Source organism: Phascolarctos cinereus, unplaced genomic scaffold, assembly GCF_003287225.1.
Source record: "Phascolarctos cinereus isolate Bilbo 61053 unplaced genomic scaffold, phaCin_HiC Scaffold_4;HRSCAF=312, whole genome shotgun sequence".
In the NCBI taxonomy this organism is placed as follows: domain Eukaryota; kingdom Metazoa; phylum Chordata; class Mammalia; order Diprotodontia; family Phascolarctidae; genus Phascolarctos; species Phascolarctos cinereus.
The window spans coordinates 304,102,780-304,120,257 of record NW_027555847.1 but is presented as its reverse complement, the minus strand read 5'-3'; the positions used below and the strand labels follow the sequence as shown (position 1 = coordinate 304,120,257).

Sequence of the window (17,478 nt, the reverse complement as noted above, 5' to 3'; positions counted from 1 at the left end):
TTTCTCCAATAGCAAGTATTACAATATTTTAAAACAGTGATAATGCCTGCCTCTGAGTATATTCTTCTGCATGTTAAACATCCTCAGTTTCTCAATGAATCCTTGCTTAACATAATTTTATATCTCCCTCATCTACACCTTCTATATATTATCTCTTGTCATCTTTAAAATGTGGTAACAATAACTGAACATTATGCCTTAGATGTTATCTGACTAGAATAGACAAAAGTTGTATGAAAACACTTAACTGCCTTGACTTATCTCATAGGAATATTGTGATAACCAATGGTTATAGTACATTAGACTACTTTACAATAATAAATTTCTCTGTAACTCAAAAATTATCATGTTATTAAATTAACATTGTATCAGATGTTAGGTAGAAAATAAGTTATACTGTAAATGAGATTATATCCCAAAGATACCATGAAATTATGTTAAGTTTCTAGTGTTGCACACACTTTGCCAAGGATGTCAGTGTGGTTCTTTGCATTTATTCTCTACCCTGCCCTTGTTGTTCATTAGTCTAGTTATACTTGTAATGACTTGGGAGTTCTCTAACATAACTGCCTTCATACTCAGATATAGAGTGGTTGAGCAAAATATCCATCTAGACAGATTAACCATTGAAGGTCCTCTATGACCTACAGGTGGCTGCCATCTCTTTCAAAGTCCAGAGAAACACTGATTTCATAACTTCAAAGCTTGCATTTAATTAACCCCGGGATTGTGAAAACAGTCACAGTGAAGAAGGATTTTGTGGTAACTGGGTCTGATTTTCCCTTTGAGGGGCAACTATATGGTGCAGTGGATAGAGCACTGGTCCTGGAGCCAGGAGGACCTGAGTTCAAATCTGACCTCAGACCAGACATTTGATACTTACTAGCTGTGTGACCCTGGCCAAGTCATTTAACCACAATTGCCTTGCAAAAAGAAAAAAAGAAAAGAAATGAATTTCCCTTTGGACCTTCGTTTCATGATCGTTAGCTCAATAGCCAAATACAAAATTCAGGTGCATGGCCCGAAGTAATTTAACTCCCAGTTCAAATCCGTTTGTTATTGTTGCTACTGTGGTCAATACACTGAACTCTAGTCCAAGATATTTAAAATCACTAATATATACAGATTCTGATCCTGAACAGTATGCTCAGTTGCTTAGTCACACCTGTTATAGGAACAAACTTCTACCTTTTGACTGGATTAGTTAATATTTGGAGGATATGTATGTATGTGCATGTGCACATACTTATATTGTATATAAATATTACATTACGTATAAATATATAATATATATGTATTTATGCCTACATTTATATTTATATAGATTTATATACAACTTATACATACATACACATATACTTATTTATATATGCATGTATACATGTGTTTACATATAGGCAAACACATGCATGTATGTGTGTATGTGTGTGTGTGTATATATATACAGATATTATACACATATATATGTATATGTGTATATATATATATGTATATGTGTGTGTATGTATGTATGTATGTATGTGTGTGTGTATATATATATATGTGTGTGTGTGTGTGTGTGTATGAATGTATGTATGTATCTATTCCTGATACCAAATGACTGCTTGCTTGTATCTTTGTAGCTTGACTATGATAAACTTACTTAAAGCTGTGGTGTTTGCATAACTGTTACCCATAGTTTTTTTTTTCAATTCCAGCCACCTACTTTGATTACATGGACCTGCTACCCATATCTCATGATATTCTACCTAATTATCTATACTTTTTTTCTACTACTAAATCTTGGGTCAATTACTCTGCTGAGAGAGCTCTGGATGGCATTCAGTACCAGCTGACAGTAAGCTATGGCTTCAAGATTCTTAGTCTCTGAGCATGTGGAGGAAAGAATGCCATGTGGATAAGCAGGGCATGGAATTTTGGGAACATTTATTTATTCTCCATTCAGGGACAAAACCTTATACATTGCACCATGATGCTAAGGAAATTGATTCTCTTATATAGGAACAGAAGTGAAGGAACAACTACAAGGGATGACTTAAGGCATTTTTTGTGCTGATTGTAATGATATCAGTCCTTTCTGCATGTTTTCATGGAATTGTTGGACAGACAGGTATGTAGTATTTCTCATGAACTGAAAATACTTCTAAGGTATGCTTACATCTGGAACAATACTAGCACAGACATTTTTGCATCACTGAATGATCAGCCTCTCTCTGCTTTGTGTCAATATAGTTCGTGTAGGGCTACTGAGCTTTATCAAGGTAGAGGTCATAGTCTTTTGAGTTTACAAGGTAGAGTTCCTTTGTATCCACAATTATCATGAGTCAATGTTCACAAAAAGGAATGGAGGTTTGAAGAGGGGAAAGAGGACAAGTCCCTTCCAGTATTATAATTAGACAGCAATATTCCATTTTCAGTGTTACTCCTGCTTCTACTGAAGCTCATTTCCCTAGGAAATGGAGTCAAAGTAGGTTCACATTAATTCTGTGGTGGTAATATTATTCCATTAATTTTGATGCCCTTGTGCCTAGTGAATATGGTATACTGTATTTTATTTTGTGTAAATGACAAGGAAACCAGTCATTCAGAGATGGAAAACTATGTGTGTAAAATCAATCCTTCTGAACAGGCACAGTTATAGAACCGGTTAGAAACAACTCTAATAGGAAAGTATTTTGTGTGAAGAGTCATTTCTTTCTGAAGGGGAATTTTTAAGCAAAAATTGCTGACTACAATATTAGAAAATAATTAGAGCATCTAATTACAAAGACACTATGTCTAAATTTCATAAAGGTGGTTGATAGGTCATAGGGAAGAGAATTATGTGAAAACACCACCAATTTTATACTTATCCATCCTAAGACAAAAAATATTCCACTCCCACAAATGCCAGACTCTTAGTTACTTGTGTTTTCTTTATTTACCTGCACAAAGCTCTGCACACACTAGGTTTTATGTGGGTGTGGGTGTGTATGTATGTATATGTACATGTATATGTATATGTGTATGTATATATACATGTACATGTATATGTATATGTATATGTATATGTATATGTATATGTATATGTATATGTATATGTATATGTGTATGTATATATACATGTACATGTATATGTATATGTATATGTATATGTATATGTATATGTATATGTATATGTATATGTATATGTATATGTATATGTATATGTATATGTGTATGTGTATGTGTATGCGTATGCGTATGCGTATGCGTATGCGTATACGTATGCGTATGCGTATGCGTATGCGTATGCGTATGCGTATGCGTATGTGTATGTATATGTACATGTACTTGTACATGTATATGTATATGTACATGCATACGTACATGTATATGCGTATGCATGCGTATATGTATATGTGTATGTATACGTGCATGTATATGCGTATGCATACGTATATGTATATGTGTATGCATGCGTATATGTATATGTCTATGTATACGCATATGTATACGTATATGTATACGTATATGTATACGTATATGTATACGTATATGTATATGTATATGTATATGTATATGTATATGTATATGTATATGTATACGTATACGTATACGTATACGTATACGTATACGTATACGTATATGTATATGTATATGTATATGTATATGTATATGTATGTGTATGTGTATATGTATATGTATATGTATATATATTGATTAAATCAAATAGCCAAATGTCCTGTGATATCATAGCCTAAGTGGAATGGCATTTTCCTTGTCAGTCCAAATAGTGAACTCAATATCATCATGGATTTCAAATATGAATTTGACAGAATTTCTCATAATGTCCTTAGGTAAGAAATAGGCTAGGTAATTGGTTCTCAAAATTGTGTTTGTTTTATTGTTTTTACTCCTAGTGCAATATTTTATTGTGCCCTGAAATATTAAGGCCCACAATCAGAAAACTCAGGAATGCATGTGTGATCACAAGTGCAAGTTCTGTAAAATTGGCGACACACTAGCCCACCTGATTTAGAAGATAATACAGGTAAGGAGATTTGGAATTGGTTGGACAACCAGAGCCAAAAATTAAGGTTTCATGAATTTATGTTAGAGTTGAGGGAAAATTCTAAGTAAATGGCTTTTACTCTGTCCTTGGCCTAGTCCTCTTCCACTTTTTTTTTTCTCATCAGTCACTAGAATGAAGAGATAGGTGACATTCAAAATATTAACAAAACTCAGAGGCAAGTTAACAGATTACATAACAAAGATAAGAGTTTTAAAAGATTTCTTTACACTAGAACAGTGGTATTCAAGGTCTCTGTTATGTGCCAACCACTGTGCTACAAGAAAAATGGCAAAATTGGTACTCAACTCAGCAGCAGCCCTTCTTCCTCCACAGCAGTCAGCTATGACCCCCTGACTCTCCAGCAACCATGTCAAAGGGACTCACAGTTGGCATTGATCTTGGCATCACTTATGCCTATGTAGTAGTCTACTAAAAGGGAAAAGCAGAGATCACTGCTAATGGCCAAGGAAACAGGTTGCCTTCACCAACACAGTGTTTAATTGATTATGCTGTGAAGAATCAAGGTGCAATGAACCTCACCAACACAGTTTTTGATGCAAAATGTCTGATTGGTCACAGATTTGATGATGCTGTTATACAATCAGACATGAAGCGTTGACCTTTCACAGAGGTGAATGACACAGGAAGGCCAAAGATCCAAATGGAGTAGAAATGAGAGACCAAAATTTTCTATCCAGAAGAAGTATCTTCTATGGTCTTAACCAAGATGAAAGAAGTTGCTGAAGCTTACCTTGGGAAGATTGTCACAAATGCTGTGGTCACAGTACTAACCTATTTCGACAATTCCCAATGCTTGACCACTAAAGATGATGGAACCATTGCTTGTCTCATTGTGCTCTGAAACGTCAACGAGCCAACTGTTGTTGCTATTGCTTATGGTCTGGACATAAAGGTTGATGCTGAGAGAAATGTGTTGATCTTTGACTTTTAAGCTGTTACTTCATTATTACTATTGAAGATGGCATGTTTGAGGTCAAGTCAACAGCTAGGGACATCTACTTGGGTGGGAAGGACTTTGACAACCACATGATCAGCTATTTCATTGCCAAATTCAAATGAAAGCAGAACAAGGACATCAGTGAGAATAAGAGAGCTGTTCATCATCTGCACACCACTTGTGAACATGCAAGCAACACTCTCTCTTCCAGTACCCAAGCCAGTATTGAGACCAAATCCCACTTTGAAGGTATTGACTTCTATACATCAATCACCTGAGCCCATTTCAAAGAGCTGAATGTCTTCCATGGGACACTAGACACTGTGGATAAAAGACTTAAGAGATGACAAGCTAGATAAATCACAGATTCATGACATTGTCCTGGTGGGTAGTTCCACTCGCATGTTCAAACTCCAGAAGTTTCTGAATGGCAAAGAGTTCAACCACAGTATCAATCCCGATGATGCTGTTGCCTATGGTGCAGCTATCCAGGCTGCCATTTTATCTGAAGAGAAATCTGAGAATGTGCAGGACTTGCTGCTGTTGGATGGCATTCCTCTTTCCCTTGGAATTGAAACTGCTGGGGGAGTTATGACAGTTCTGATCAAATACAATACCACCACCCCCACCAAGCAGATTACAGACCTTTACCACCTATTCAGACAACAGTTCCAGTGTGCCTATTCAGGTTTATGAATGTGAGAGAGCAGTGACAAAAGATAACAATCTGCTTGTCAAGTTTGAACTCACATGAATCCCCCAGCACCCAGGGGTATTCCTCAGATTGGAGTAATATTTGACATTGATGCAAATGACATTCTCAATTTTTCTGCTGTGGATAAGAGCACAGGAAAGGAGAAAAAGATCGCCATCATCAATAATAAAGGTCATCTGGTCCAGGAGGCTGAGAAACACAAGATTGAGGATGAGAAGCAGAGAAAGAAGGTGTTTTCCAAGAATTCTCTTAAATCTTATTGAATATTGAATGTTGAATCTTACTAGATATTGAATTGAATGTGGAATCTTTCCACATGAAAGCTACCATAGAGGAGGAAAAACTGCAAGACAAAATACAAAAAGAAGATCACTGACAAATGTAATGAAATAATCAACTGGCTGGATAAGAACTAGACTACAGAGAAGGAAGAATTTGAGAATCAGCAGAAAGAATTGGAGGTCTGCAACCTCACCATTACTAAGCTGTACGAAAGTGTAAGGGCATGCCAGGAGGTATGCATGGTGGGTTCCCAGGGGATGAAGCAGCCTCATCTGGCAGTGCTTCTTCTGGACTCACCACTGAAGAGGTCGACTAAACACACCAGAAGAAAGAGCATTCCATATAGCTTTCCAAAAATTGAAGAACTCAAATTTGTAACCAAGGCAATAGCAGTTTAAAAGTAACATTTAAGCTCCTGTGTAAATCTGGGTATTCTGAATACTTGAATGTGTGCAGAGGGAGAAAAGGTAACAACATTGCACTTTATCTGTAATGTAAGCAAGGGGAAATGTAATTCTTGTCCTGGAGAATAAAATCTATTTAGAATTGTCACCATAAAAAAAGAAACATTGCCCTGCTACTTGGAATTAACATACTATTGAAAGGGTAAGTATTCTACTGAAGCAAACTAAACTGTAAGTTCCATGAAGGGACTGTTCTATCTAAAACTTTTGCTTCCCCCAGATTCTGCCACTGAGTTCTGCACATACTACTTAATATATGTTTGATGATTTATTTAATGGAATGAAATGCAATAGAAAGAATTGTAACACCCTGAACTGGGAAGAAGCAATTGCTAGGCTCTTTGTGGTGAAAATAAATCTCATTATAAATCAGTAGTATGCATAAAATCCACAATAGTAATTTCCATGTATTTGGGCTGGACATATCAAATCTGGGATATTGTGTTCAGTTCTCTGTGTCACATTTGATTGAAAATCTGAAATACATCTAAAGGGTGAGTAGAATGAGAAGACAAGAATAATGGCATGTATGAGCAACTGAAATAATGGGACAGGGAATATAACTTAGAAAAGACTGAAGTAGGCCATATAACCCCTCAATATCTGAGGGGTTATAACATATGAGTAGTTTAACATTTGTTGTGCTTGGAGCAGAAGACAAAAGTAAGCAATAGCAGACATGTGGAGGTTACTTTAGGCTCATAAGAAAAAAAGTAACATAAAATCTCTCGAATATCCATTTGTAAATGGGTGCATGGGGACCAGACATGAGATATCATTAGTTCATGACTTCATAGTGAGAAAACTCTACCTGCTATCAGCTCAGTAACTCCTATGAAACTTCATTTTTAGAAAGTTACTTGGAGGCACTGAAAAGTTAAATGAACTTTCCAGAGTTGTAGAATCAGAAGTGGGACTTGAAAGCAGGCCTTCTTTTTGTGAGGCTGACTATCTGCTTTGACACTTTTACCTCTTTTCCAAATCAGTTTATCATGGGATGGAAGTCACTGATTAAATTGACCTTAACTTATTCTATAGATTCATGCATATGCATATTTGGTAGTTCCAAATACATCTAATAGAGGAAGGAACAATCTGGGAAGAAATAGAATCCTCACAACAATTATCTTTAGTTTGACCCTGTTCCTCTCCTCATCTTTTATGATGTAGATGCCTTTTGCCACTATCCCCTTCATTATTCCTAGGTTATATGGAGTGTTCAGAGAGGATTAGGTCCCCTGGTGTGAGGATATGTTGAGCCCTTGTCAAGGCTGCTTTTCAGGGAGACCTATCACCCAACTCTCATTTGTGACTTTCAGAAGCTGTAGCATGTACGGCAGCCACTCCCTAGTAAAATCATCTAAGCAGATAGGCTAAAGCATATTGAAAGTAAACGACAGGCTTCTAACCCATTAGTGAGTTAGGATGATGTCTACTCAAAGCATGTGAAGACTTACCCCATTGAAATGGGAGGATGAGAAAAAATGTTCCAATAGCCATGAAGACAGCTGAAGCAGGCACGGTGAAGACACTTGTCAGATTTTGAAGACATCAGGACCATACATTGCATCCTGGGCCATCACCAATTGTCTTGATTTTTGTCTTGCCATTTCTATGTCTGTGGAAGAGAGAATAGGGTTAATGACTTTGTGCAACTCTGCCTCATTTAAATTCAATTCATGAGCAAGTCAAGACATAACCCACATCATGATGTCATTGATCTTCCAAAAACAAAGGATGGCCACCATCACCCCTATTTCACATGAAGAGCTAAGCTTTCTCTTTGCTAAGGTGAATCACTCTACATGCATAATTGATCTCATTTCATCTCCCTTTCTACAGCAAATTGCCACCATTATTATCCCTATTCTCTCATGAACTTTCCGTTACTCTTTGTCTATTGGCTGCTTCTCTATTGGTTACAAACATGTCCTTTTCTCCCCATTCCCCTGCAAAAAATTACAAAATAAACATTTACTTAATGCATACATCTCCACTAGCTCTCATCTTATGTATCTTCTCCCTTTTGTGGCTAAGTTCTTTGAGAAGGCCTTCCACAGTAGTTGACTGCATTTATTTTCCTCTCAACTCTCCTAAACACTTTGCCATCTGGCTTCCAATGTCATTTAACTAAATCTATTCTCTCCAAGTTATTAAAGATCTCTTAATTGTAAAATCTAATGGCCTTTTCTCAATCCTTATACTTCTCTACATCTTTGCAGTTGTTGACACTGTTTATCACCCTCTTTTTTTCCTGGTTTTTAAGATACTGAAGCCTAATTCTCTTATTACCTGACTGCTTATTCTCCATCTTCTTTGGTTACACCTGCTAACAATGTAGGTCCCCTAAGATTCTGACTTGGGTTCTCTTCTCTTTTCCCTCCATATTATTTCACTTTGAGATCTCATCAATTCTCATAGTTTGAATGATCATGTCTATGCAGATTACCCAGATCCATTTGTTAAGCCCTAATATCTCTCAAGACCTCCAGGCTCATATCTCAAACTTCCTTTAAACATGTTGGACTGGGTGTCTCATAGATATCTTAAACTCAAATGTTCAAAACCAAACTTGTTATCTTTCCTCAAAACTAGTTTTAACTTCCTAAACTTTCCTATTAATGTTAAAGTAATCACCAGCCTTGTAGTTGCCCAGGCTCACAACTTAGTTATCAATCTTTACTTCTCACTTCTCTCTCATCATTCATATTTAATCAGTGTACAAGCTCTGTTGTTTTCATCTTCATAATATCACTTCTATATACCTCCTCTCTTCTGATATGACCAACATCCTTTTGTAGGCCTTCACATTTTGTGAGCCCAGACTATTCCAATAGCCTCTTTGTTGTTCTCCTTGCCTCAAGTGTTTCTCCATTCCAATTTATCCACCACTCAGCTGTGAAATTAATCTTCCAAAAATGCATATCTGATCATATCACCCACTCTATTCAGCAAACTTCAGTGGTTCCCTATTATCTCTATGATGAAATACAAAATCCTCTGTTTGGATTTCATAATCTTTCATAACCTAGTCCCTTCTTACCTGCCCAGACTTCTTTTTTTTTTAATACATTTTATTTATTGTATTCTGAACTTAAGAACTAAAACAAGCATTTCATAACACAGTAGAAGAGAAAAAAGTGATTGTATTTGCATGTATTTGTATGTATTGTATTTGCATGATTTTATGAAACTGCAAATCTATTATGTATGACTTGCTCTTCCTCTTAAATATACAATGAAGTTATTGTGTAACTTTTATTTTTCTTCCTTCCTCCACTTTGTCCTAGAAATTGTCACCATTAGGCATAAATATGTTTATATACATGTAAAACCATTGCATATCCATTTCTATTTATCAGTTCTTTTTCTGGATGGAGTCTTCTTAAAGTTTAATTGCTTCCAAGTATTCTGTGATACAGTGACACTGACTTCCTTGCTGTTCCTTGAGCAAACCTCATTGTCCCCTCATTAATGTTTTCTCTGCCTCTGCCCCTATGCCTAGGATTGATTCTCTCTCTCTCTCTCTCTCTCTCTCTCTCTCTCTCTCTCTCTCTCTCTCTCTCTCTCTCTCTCTCTCTCTCTCTCTCTCTCTCTCTCTCTCTCTCTCTCTCTCTTTCTCTCCCCCTTTCTCTTTCCCCTTGTCTCTCCTTGTCCCCTCCCCTCATCTCTGCCTCCTAGGCTCTTTGGATTCCTCCAATTCTTAACCAAAGTCTCACCTTCTAGAAAAAGCTGTTGGTCCTTCATAAGTTTACTGCTATCTCTCTGATATTATCTCCAATTTATCTTATATGTGTCTGATTTCTTTGTATGTTGTCTCTCCCACTAGATTGTGACATCCTTGAGATAAAAGACTGGGTGTTTTGGCCTTTCTTTGTAGTCCTAGTGCTTAAGAAAGTTCTTGCCACATAGTGGGGGCTTAATAAATCTTTTTTCTTTTTGCTCTGTAAATAAAGTGAGATGGTATTAACTAACTGAGAGTCTGTCTTTTTCCTATGTAAGCCAGAAAAAATACTCAATATTTCCATTCAAACTCAAAAAGCTTTCAAAGCCTTGTGATTCCACCACATGAAGTGAAAGATCATCTTTAGAAAACATAGGTATTATTGCAATTCATTTCTATTTTGCATCCACATGAGGGCTAGACACATGTTGTGAATTCAATTCAAATATAAATGTTATGGGGGACACTCTACTATATTCACGTGGCTAAGGATATATTTCACAGCTGGAATTAAGTGTTTTTTAATGGCAATGAAATATACCCATGGTAACTATCATCTTTTGGAAATAAAATGTGGGCTTTCAGCAGTAAGACAGCAGGAGTCACAATGGAACACTGCTCTGAAAATAATTTGCTATAACCTTTTCTTCAACATGAACTATTAACAGTATATTAGGTTTAAATACACTTCATTTCCCTACATAATCAACTTTTATAATTCATTATTTTACATAGTTGATGTCTCAAAAGCTATTTCCTTTAATTCATTATATGTATACATATTCTTCCCCCAATAGAAAATAAGCTTTTTGAAGGCAAGAATGATTTGATTTTTGTCTTTGTAGTTCCAGTGCCTAACACAGTGTCAGTTCCATCCTTTTAATTTAATGAATGGTTTCTTGATTAATTTGAACTATCCAATTAGTCAATCCACCACAATCCCCATTAAAATTAATATTTTTGAATTTTATATACAGTACCTTGGATCATAGAAATTTGAATCAAAAGGAACCTGAGGTTTTATCTACAGCAACCCTCTCACTTTAAAGAGGAGAAACATTTATATAATCCTTGAATCATACAAATTAGAATTGAAAGTAATCTGAGATTTAATATAATCAAATCCTCTTAGTCTAGAGGAGAAATATTTAGATTATGCTTTTTTAAGAACATAAATAAAATAAGTTTAAAAATGCCATATGGTAACACATGTCCAATAAACACATTTTTTGACATTTATCAGAGTTGAATTTCTCATTCTTCAATAGCAGATAATATTCTAGAATGTCAGTGTTCTTCAGAATAGGTTCATCATTAACTAGGGAGTAGAAACCCAGGAAAATATGGATTCAAGTATCACTTGTACCATTAATCATCCATGGAATCTGGATAAATAATTTAATTCCACAAGACAAATTCTTTGCTGGAGGTGATACATATAAGGAGAGGGAAAGGACTTTAAGTCAGGATTCAGGCAGCTGAGTTTGAGGGGATCTCATCTCATCACTACATGCTATTTACATAAGTTCATTATTTTTTTCCTCATTTTTGTGCTATCTACTTCAACAGCCACACACAGATGAGACCTACAGCATTCTCAGAGTTATACTCTCTGGAGACAAAATGTAAATCAGACTTTCTGAATGTCCAACTGAACTGATTGTTCCTTCTCTTCTCTCCACTTCCATGAAAGGATTGCTCTATCTGGCATATCTGTTGTAATTGGAGCCACTTCTAGTTGATCTCACTTTGACTTAATCTTCTGTTGAAAAACATATTGTTGGCAGTACTCCCCTTAGTATTCTATTATCTAGTACTCAGTAAATCTAAGTGAAGGCAGACTGCACAATCAATCAGATCTAATGGACTACAAGGGACAAGCAGGAACCCTGGAGTTCTTACCCTTTCTATGCCCCAGATTATCCACTACAGGTTGTTTCCTACAGGTGCTAGTGATCTGAGCTTGTTAAAGTCTACTGCCAGCTTGCCACATTCACCCAGAGAACAACAGAGAATTTACAACCGAAAAGATCACAGGAAAATTGCTATCACTGTTTGCCACACTGGTAAAGAAACAATGCTAACTCTTGCCCTTCCAAGATTTATTCTATTCCTTATTCTGCTTCTGGAATGGTTTTAGCCAGTTTTAATGTTCCTCATCTTGTACTTGTGGAGTCTTCTTTCTGGGTCTTAGATTGCATTCCCCTCACAATACACTACAGCTTTCCTAAGCCATATTGGACAGGGTCTGATTTCCATCATCCCTATTAGCTGCTGACATTTTAATTCTTTCTTATTTAATTTCCTCTTTTGTAAACCGAGGTAGAAATATTTGTCCTCCTAATGTCTAGGAGTTGTTTTTCTTTTGTTTTGTTTGTTTTTTTTAAGAAAACATTTATGTGAAAGATCTACAGATACACATTGCTATTTCTTCAAAGGCTCACGATACTAATATTCTTTTTTCAGGAATTATCACAATAAATTGGGAGATAAACTGGGGAAAGATATTACAAGGAAACCTTAAATCAATAAGTTGTTTTCTCATAGTAGTGTGATTTAAGTACATTGTAGAAGAAAAGAAAGAGTGGTGGTGAATTTTGTTTCTTTCTTCATTCAGCTTTTTCAAAGTGTCTATAAAATTCACTCAGTCTTTGTAACGTAATTTGTAAAATTGTAATTGTAAAATTCAATTCAGTTGGAGGGGGGACAGAGCCAAGATGGCGGAGTAAAAGCAGAGACACCTCCAAATGCCTGTAAAAATGGCTATAAACAAATTCTAGAGCAGCAGAACCCACAAAAAGACAGAGTGAAACCAATTTCCAGCCAAAGACAAACTAGAAAGTTGATTGGAAAGGTCTGGTGCACCAGGCTGGGAAAGGAGCACAGTTCAGCTTGGGACACTCAGGCAAAGACCAGGCTACAGCAAACCTGGAGCAAGCCTAAGGGGACTGAATCAAGGGGAACTGTGGTGGTTTCCAGACTTCTCAACCCACAAATGCCAAAGACAACTTAGAAGGCCACTAGGAAAGATCTGTCAGACCTCAATGAGAGAGGAAGTCAGTCTGGCCCCAGTCCAGGCATAGCCCCAGAGTGGCAGCTGCTTCCTGAGTTCTCAGCCCACAGACTGAGGGGGGATTGAGCAGCTGAGCAGAGGTGGATGGCAGGGATCTCTTTGCCAGAACTGAGGTAGGATTGTCTAGCTTTGCCGGTACTTGGATCTTGGTCACAGTTCTGGATGGAGGTCCTGGAGTGAGGCAGAGTGCTGATATAGTGGAGATTGTGGCAATGGTACAGAGAGAATCCTTCTCACAATTCCAAAGCAGAAAATAGTGTTTGTAGTCACTCATAGACCAGAGGATAAGCCAGGAAAGGAGAAAACACCTTGTCTTTGATCATATCACCTTGTAAGAACTGAAAATTTATAGGTCCCTAGAAGTATCTTGAAGACAGCTGCACAAACCACCTATAGATTGGGAGAGTACATTCTCCACACTGGAAGCAGACCTCTACCTTAAAAGAAAAGAGTTTAATAGTCAAGAATTGGCTGGGAACATGAGAAAACAGCACACAAATCTCGGACCATAGAATCTTACTTTTGGGACAAAGAAGATCAAAACATAAAACTAGAAGACAAAAAATTGAAAGCTCCTACATGTAAAGCCTCCAAGAAAAATATAAATTATTTCCAGGCCATGGGAAAGCTCAAAAAGGGTTTTGAGAAGCAAGTAAGTGAAGTACAGGAAAAACTGGGAAGAGAAATGAAAGTGATACAAGAAAATCATGAAAAACAAGTCAACAGCTTGGTAAAGGAGAACCAAAAAAATACTGAAGAAAATAACACCTTAGGTGGCACAGTGGATAGAGCACCGGCCCTGAAGTCAGGAAGACCTAACTTTAAATCAGTCTGAGACCAGATACTTGACATGTACTAGCTGTGTGACTCTGGGGGAAGTCACTTAACCCCAATTGCCTTGAAAAAGAAAAGAAAAGAAAATAACAACTTAAAAACACACTAATCCAAGTAGCAAAAGATGTACAAAAAGTCAATGGGGAGAAGAATGCTTTAGAAAGCAGAATTGAAAAAAAGTTGGAAAAAAAATTAAAAAGAAATGAAAAAGAAAAACAGAATTAGCCAAATGGAAAAGGAAGTACAAAAGCTCACTGAAGAAAATAATCCCTTAAAAATTAGAATGGAGCAAATGGAAGCTAATGACTTTGTGAGAAGTCAAGAGAGTATAAAACAAAACCAAAAAATGAAAACATAGAAAACAATGTAAAATATCTCATTGGAAAAGCAATTGACCTGGAAAATAGACCCAGGAGAGATAATTTAAAAATTAGGGGACTACCTGAAAGCCATCATCAAAAAAGCAGCCTAGGCATCATCTTTCAAGAAATTCTCAAGGAAAACCACCTTGATATTCTAGAACAAGAGGGAAAAATAGAAATTGAAAGAATTCACTGATCACCTCCTGAAAGAGATCCCCAAAGGAAAACTCCTAGCCAAATTCCAGAGTTCCAAGGTCAAGGGGAAAGCACTGAAAGCCACCAGAAAGGAAACAACTCAAATATTGTGGAAATACAATCACAAGATTTAGCAGCTTCTACATTAAGGGATCAGAGGCCTTGGAGTATAATATTCCAGAGGTCAAAGTAGTTAAGGTTACAACAAAGAGTCACCTACCCAGCAAAACCGATTATAATCTTTCAGGAGGAAAATGGAAATTCAGTAAAACAGAGGACTTTCAAGCATTCTTTTTTTTTATAAACTTATTTATTTTTAGTTTTCAATACTCACTTCCACAAGTTTTTAAGTTTCAAATTTCTGACCCCTCCCCCTACCCCAAGATGGCATGCATTCTGAATACCCCTCCCCCTGGTCTGCCTTCTCTTCTATCTCTCCCCCCTCCCTTCTCTTATCCCCTTCCAGTTCTATTTTCCTGTATAGTAGGATAGACTTCTGTACCCCATTTCCTGTATTTCTTATTTCCCAGTTGCATGTGAAAACATTTTTTTAAAATATGTGTTTTTAAAACTTTGAGTTTCAAATTTTCTGCCTTCCTCCCTCCCCACCCACCCTCATTGAAAAGGCAAGCAACTCAATATAGGTTGTACACGTGCAGTTATGCAAAACACTTCCTTAGTAGATATGTTGTGAAAAACTAACTCTATTTCCCTTAATCCTATCCTGCCCTCCCATCTATTCTATTCTTTCTTTTGACCCAGTCCCTCCTCAGAAGTATTTACTTCTGATTACCTCCTTTCCCAATCTGCCCTCCTCTCTACCACCCCCCTGCTCTCTTGCCCCTTCTCCCCGTATCTTCCTGTAGGGTAAGACAGATTTCCATACCCAATTGAATGTGTATGTTATTCCCTCCTTAAGCCAAATCCTATGAGAATAAGATTCCCTCATTCCCTCTCACCTTCCCCTTTCCCCTCCACTGAGAGACTTTTCTGTTTTTTTTGTGAGATAATTTACCCCATTCTACCTCTCCCTTTCTTCCTGATATCATCCTCTCTATCCCTTAATTTTATTCTCCAGATATGACCCCTTAATCTTCAACTCACCCTGTGCCCTCTATCTATCTATCTATCTATCTATCTATCATCTATCTATCTATATCTATCTATACATACATACAATTTTTTCTTCAACTACCCTAATACTGACAAATTCTCATGAGTTACAAATATCATCTTTCCATGCAGGAATGTAAACAGTTCATCTTAATAAGTCTCTTATGATTTCTCTTTCCTGTTTACCTCTTCATGTTCACTGAGTCCTGTATTTGAAAGTCAAATTTTGTTTAGCTGGTCTTTTCATCAGGAATGCTTGAAAGTCCTCTATTTCACTGAATAACCATTTTTCCCCTGAAGGATTATACTCAGTTTTGCTGGGTAGGTGATTCTTGGTTGTAATCCTATCTCCTTTGCCCTCCAATATTATATTCCATGCCCTGTGATCTTTTAATGTAGAAGCTGCTAAATCTTGTGTATCCTGATTGTGTTTCCACAGTACTTGAATTGTTTCTTTCTGGCAGCTTGCAATATTTTCTCCTTGACCAGGGAACTCTGGAATTTGGCTACAATATTCCTAGGAGTTTTCCTTTGGGATCTCTTTCAGGAGGAGATCTATGGATTCTTTCAATTTCTATTTTGCCCTCTTTCTAAAATATCAGGCAGTTTTCCTTGATAATTTCTTGAAAGATGATGTCTAGGCTTTTTTTTGATCATGGCTTTCAGATAGTCCAATAATTTTTTAATTCTCTCTCTTGGATCTATTTTCCAGGTCAGTTTTTCCAATGAGATATTTCACATTGTTTTCTAATTTTTCATTCTTTTGGATTTGTTTTACAGTATCTTGATTTCTCATAAAGTCACTATCTTCCAATTGCTCTATCCTAATTTTTAAGGAATTATTTTCTTCAGTAATCTTTTGGCCTTCCTTTTCCATTTTGCCAATTTTTCTTTTTAGGGTATTTTTCTCCTCATTGGCTTTCTGGACCTCTTTTGCCATTTGGGTTAGGCTGTTTTCTAAGGTGTTACTTTCTTCAGTATTTTTTTGGTTCTCCTTTACCAAGCTGTTGATTTGTTTTTCATGATATTCTTGCATCACTCTCACCTCTCTTCCCAGTTTTTCCTCTACTTCCCTTACTTGCTTCTCAAAATCCCTTTTGAGCTCTTCCAAGGCCTGGGACTGATTCATATTTTTCTTGGAGGCTTTGGATGTAGGGGCTTTGATTTTGTTGTCTTCTTCTGGTTGTATATTTTGATCTTCTTTTTCAGCAAAGTAACATAATATAGTCTGACTCTTTTTGTGCTGCTTGCTCATGGTCCCAGCCAATTACTTGAGTTTTAAACTCTTTGTTAAGGTAAGAGTCTCCTTCCAATGTCGAGAGTGTACTGTCCCAAGCTTCAGGGGTTTGTGTAGCTGTTTTCAGAGATACTTGTAGGGACCTGTAAATTTTCAGTTCTTCCAAGGTGGTATGATAAGGGGCGAGGTGTTTACTCCTTTCCTGGCCTGTGACCACAAGTATTCCTTTCTGTCCCATAACTGTGAGGAGAGGTTTCTCTCCACAGCCACTCCAAGCTCCACCACACCAGCGCTCCTCCTCACCCCAGCACTGCTGCCCAGAACTGTGACCCAGATTCACACACGGGCAAATCAAGAGATGCCTGTCTCAGTGCTGGCAAACAGATCCCTGCAGTTCCTCTCTGATCAGCCACTGGATTCCCCTCAGTCTGTGGGCGGAAGCTCGGGAAGTAGCTGCCCCCCCAAGGGCCACGCTCTTGGGGAATGGA

At 37.1% G+C, this 17,478-nt stretch overlaps 1 pseudogene; it reads left to right on the top strand.

The window, feature by feature from the left end:
• The first annotated feature begins 4,400 nt into the window (after positions 1 to 4,400).
• On the top strand, positions 4,401 to 6,304 carry LOC110222221 (heat shock cognate 71 kDa protein-like; annotated as a pseudogene).
• Positions 6,305 to 17,478: the final 11,174 nt, after the last annotated feature.